The sequence below is a fragment of the Prionailurus bengalensis genome, chromosome B3 (assembly GCF_016509475.1).
Source record: "Prionailurus bengalensis isolate Pbe53 chromosome B3, Fcat_Pben_1.1_paternal_pri, whole genome shotgun sequence".
NCBI lineage: Eukaryota > Metazoa > Chordata > Mammalia > Carnivora > Felidae > Prionailurus > Prionailurus bengalensis.
Window position 1 is genome coordinate 84143924 of NC_057355.1, and position 5415 is coordinate 84149338.

Sequence of the window (5415 nt, forward strand, 5' to 3'; positions counted from 1 at the left end):
CATACAAACAGTATGTTCAATACAATTCTGCCCAATGCACAGCCAAGTGACCCAGGACAACAAATGGCATATGCCAAACATGTAGCCCAGAACACGATCACCAGGAAAGTCTGAACTGGGCCCTGGATGAGCCTTTGTCCAGTGCATGATTGGGAATGACTTTGTTTATATAGATAGGCCAGGAAAGAGGCCAGCTTGTCCATTATTACACCAGCCATATTTTCTTGCCCACAAGAAAATAAGATACAGCAGAATCCCCCAACTTCCAACCAAAAAGCTGAAACTGTTACATGATGCTGGCTGCTCTGAACTGCACAAAATACTTCATATAAAAATGTCTACCAGGTACTTGACTAAGCCCCAGAATGATAAATATGACCAAAGTAGCATCAAAAGCCCCAGAGAATCAATACTGGGAGGTCTGTAGTTTCTATTTAAATTTTTTATTTGAATTCTCTCTCACCCAGAGCCCCATTACTATCAAGCCCTTTCTCTTAGCCAGCCATACTAAAAGCTATAACTGGCAACTCAGTGCCTTGCAAAGGTTTTAACAAACAACAGGCACTTGGTAAATGCTTCAAGAACTTGATGAGTTAGGAGGTGCCTGCATGGCTCAGTAGGTTAAGTGTCTGACTCTTGATTTCAGCTCAGGTCATGATCTCACAATTCATGGGATCAAGCCCTGTATCAGGCTGCACTTTGACAGCGTGGAGCCTGCTTGGAAGTCTCATCCTCTCTCTCTCTGCCCCTTCCCTGCTTGAGAGCACACGCTCTCTCACTCTCTCTCTCTCTCTCAAAATAAATAAATAAACTTAAAAAAAAAAAGAAATTGAGAAGTTAGCTAATGAGTGGATTAGTTAATGATTTCAGAAGTAAAATGGTTTTGAAATCAAGAAAAGTACAATGTAGTCATCCCTATTTTTGTCATTTCTCCATCACCTTATTCAGGACCTTCTTAAAGTGAACATAGGCCCAGCATCACAGTGCTTGGAAGGAAACATAGACACTACTCGTGTCTACTGCAATGTCCCAGAAGCCACCAAAGAAGACAAGTAGGAGGCTGGCGGGGGGGGGGGGGGTAGGAAGGCATCTGAGATCTCCAGGCCCACTTCAGTTAGTACATTAGGAGAAGGCACAAACTCTCAGTAACATTGGCCATCTCTGCCAGTTAGGTTTGGATAGATTTTCTTTTTTTTTTTTTTTTAAGAAGAAATTTTGGGGGGGCTCAATCAGTTGAGTGTTCAACTTCAGCTCAGATCATGATCTCGCAGTCTGTGAGTTCAAGTCCCACATCAGGCTCTGTGCTGACAGCTCAGAGCCTGGAGCCTGCTTCAGATTCCGTGTCTCCCTCTCTCTCTGCCCCTCCCCCACTCATGCTCTGTCTCTCTCTGTCAAAAATAAATAAACATTCAAAAAAAAGAAAAAGAAAAAGAAATTTTTTTAAGTTTATTTATTTTGAGAGAGAGAGAGAGAGAACACAGCAGGGGAGGGGCAGAGAGAGAGAGGAAGAGAGAAACCCAAGCAGGCTCGGTGCCATCAGCACAGAGCCCAACACAAGGCTCAAACTCACCAATCGCAAGATCATGACCTGAGCCAAAGTGGGATGCTTAACCAACTGAGCTATCCAGGCACCCCTTGGATAAATTTTCAATCCACTCAGCAGCTTTATTTTCACAAGAGGCTCAGGAGGGACAGAACCACAGTAGAAAGACCCTGGGGACTCACTTGTCAGCATTATCGCTTCTTCCTCTTGGAACCATCCCTGGGACCTAGAGGCCTGGTAGGAAGAGGAAGACAAGAAATTGACAGCAGCTGCTTGGTGCTCCTGGGAATAAGAGGCAGAATGTCTAGAGAGTATTGACTCTTACAATGAGCTGCTGTTGACAGGGATGCCCTCATGGATCTTTGGAGTGAACCGAGGCTAAGGAAGCACGAAAGAACTGGTAAACAAGACGGATTTGCCTTCTGCCCTCATGGAGCTTATGATTCTATTTTACTAGAAGTTGTACAATATGTGCTGGGTAGAAAAGAAATGGAGCCCTGGGCTGAAGAACAAGTGGTCCTGCTCTGGATACTGTCTCAGTCTCCCGGTTTATACGTCAGCTCGGCACCTTCATTTTTAGGCCAAGCTCCTTCTGTCATCATCTTACAGATGTGCTTACATTGTTAGTTCCTATGTTTGTATTGCAACTAATACAGATGACTTCCCAGACTTTAATCCTCAAACACAACAATATGTAAACTGTATTTCTGCCGCATTCTCCACCGCCACGTAGTTAGCTTGAGGCCTCCCTCCACATTGGTCAGTGCAGTTCCACTTGTACCTGTTTTACCTACTGGGGCTGTTTGTCTAATTTGGATAAAAAGTTTACAAACTGTGAATCTAGTTTAATTCCTTTTCTTACACGTAAGACAGTGGATGTTCAGAGAGAAGAGGAGACGTGCCCAAGACTACACAGCTAGTGAATCACGGAGACAGGCCTAGACTTTAAGGTCCCGACCCCAGTGTTTTCCACTGGAAATGCTAGCAACAACAGTTTCTCAAACATGTGTTCCTCGTGGAAAATGCCAAGAAATTCTCTGCCCCCGAAGGTGACATCCATGAGAAAAGTTTGTTTTCAGTGTTCTCCAGAGGAGTCCATTTCCTCTTGAAGTAGGGCTTCTTTGATCACAAGTGACGGAAAGCCACTGAAAATGCTTAGGCCAAAATGAGGCGCTTTATTATAAGGGGTTCAGGGAACTCAGGACAGGAATGCATCCGGGCCCCAGGTATAAGTTGGAACCAGCGATTCAAACAGCTTTAGAAATCTCTCTCCAGGGGCACCTGATGGCTCCGTCAGTTAAGCGTCCGGCTTCAGTTCAGGTCATGATCTCACGGTCCGTGAGTTTGAGCCCCACGTCGGGCTCTGTGCTGACAGTTCAGAGCCTAGAGCCTGCTCCGAATTCTGTGTCTCCCTCTCTCTCTGCCCCTCTCCCACTTGTGCTCTCTCTCTCTCAAAAATAAATAAACATTTAAAAAAAAAAAATCTCTCTCCAGATCCTCCTTTGGCTTTTGTGCAAATTCACTTTATCTTCTACTCTCTGCAGACCAGATTTTTCTACTTTGCTATCATGTGGCAGAAGACAGGGTCCTACCTGCTCCCACAGTTTATTCTCCTAAGCTGCTAGCCCCACGCGCATTCACTCTTTTTTGGTTAGTTTTTTTTTTAAGTTTATTTGTTTATTTTGAGAGAGAAAGAGCGAGTAAGTATGCACACACGTGAGCAAGCAAGAGGTAAAGCAAGAGGGAGACAGAGAATCCCAAGCAGGCTCCACACCATCAGCACAGAGCCGACTCGGGGCTTAATCTCATGGTCATGAGATAGTGACCTGAGCAAAAACCAAGAGTCGGACACTTAACCGACTGAGCCACCCAGGTGTCCCTTTTTTGGTTAGTTTTAATGAAGAATCAGTTACATATAGTAAAATTTATTCTTTGTTAATTGTATAGTTCACGAGTTTTTACAAATGTATACAGTAATGCAACCACAACCACAATTAAAATATAGAACATATCCATCACTCCAAATAGTTCCTTTGGGCTATTTTCAGTTAATCCTCTCCTCTACTTTCAGCCCTGGCAATCACTTACTGATCCTTCTATTCCTAACATTTTGACTTCTCTAGAATTTCATATAAAGTCATGCAATATGTAGTATGATGTTTCTCACTCAGCAGAATGTCTTTGAGACATATCCACACTGTTCTCATGAGTGTTGGTGGTTAGTTCCCTTTTGTTATTGAGCAATATTATATGGTATAAATATTCCACAATTTGTTTATCCACTGTTGATGGACATTTGGATTGTTTCCGATTTGGAGCTATTAGGAACCAAGCTGCTATGACCGACCATTAATGAACAGGTCTTTGTGTAGACATATGTTTATGGTTTTGTTTCTCTTGGGGAATATTTAAGAATGGGATTGCTGGGTCATACTTTAAATCATTTGTTTTGTTGTTTTGTTTTTTGAGAGAAACAGAGAGCTTGTGCACATGTGGGGGAGGGGCAGAGAGAAAGGGAAAGAGAGAATCCTAAGCAGGCCCCACACCTCCAGTGCAGAACCTGACACTGGGCTCGATTCCACAAACCATGAGATCATGACCCGAGCCAAAACCAAGATTCTGACATTTAACTGACTGAGCCACCCAGGCACCCCAATGATGGGTCATACTTTAAGTGTATGTTTAACTTTATAAGAAACTATTAAATTGTTTTCAAAGTGGCTGTGCCATTCTGTGATTCCACTAGCAATATGTGAGTATTCCAGCTGCTTCACATCCTTTCAAACACTTAATATGGCCAGTCTTCTTAATTTTAGCCATTTTAGGGGCGCCTGGGTGGCGCAGTCGGTTAAGCATCCGACTTCAGTCAGGTCACGATCTTGCGGTCCGTGACTTCGAGCCCCACGTCAGGCTCTGGGCTGATGGCTCAGAGCCTGGAGCCTGTTTCCGATTCTGTGTCTCCCTCTCTCTCTGCCCCTCCCCCGTTCATGCTCTGTCTCTCTCTGTCCCCCAAAAAATAAATAAACGTTGAAAAAAAAATTTAAAAAAAAATTTAGCCATTTTAATAGGTATGCAGTAGTATCTCATTTTGGTTTTAATTTTTATTTTTCTAATAAATAATGATGTTTAGCATCTTCCCACGTGTTTACATGCCATTCATATTTCTTCTTCAGTGAAGGATTTGTTTAATTCTTTTGTCAGTTTTTGGAGGGTTGTTTCTCATCACTTCTCAGCCTTTTGGCTAAGATCAAGTAGAGGGCTGTTTCTCCTCTCATTGAGTTATAAGAGTTTTTATATACTCTATATATGAGTCCTTTATCAAATATGTGTTGTGCAAATATTTTCTCCCAGTCTCTGGCTCATCCTTTGATTTTCTTAACAGTACATTTCAAAGAGTAGCTTTTTTATATGTAAGGTCCAACCTACGAATTTTTTCTCTTACAGTTCCTACTTATTGTGTCCTATCAAAGAAATCTTTGCCTAATGCAGGGTCGTAAAGATTCTTCCTTATGTTTTCTTCCAGAAGTTTTATCGCTTCCTGCCAATGGTCCACTTTGATTTTTATCTATGGTGCATCTCTCACTTGCTCTTATTCACACTCTTTCACTCTCTCCTTAAACCTAACTCTCTGAGGTAAGACTCTGGGAGCTTGGGTCAGGTGTTCATTCCTCAACCAGGGAAATTCCCTGACCTTCCCAGCTTGATCACATGCCTGTTCTGGTCCAATCAACAGTGTTCAGAGCTATTGGCAAAATATGGCTGCTGAGAAGAAAAGCTGGTAAAAGCAAGATAAAAGGGGCCAGCCAGATGTCCGAGGCCAAATACTCCCCTTGCATGCTTTTGGCCTCTGTAATCTTGCTTGCCTCCTGCAT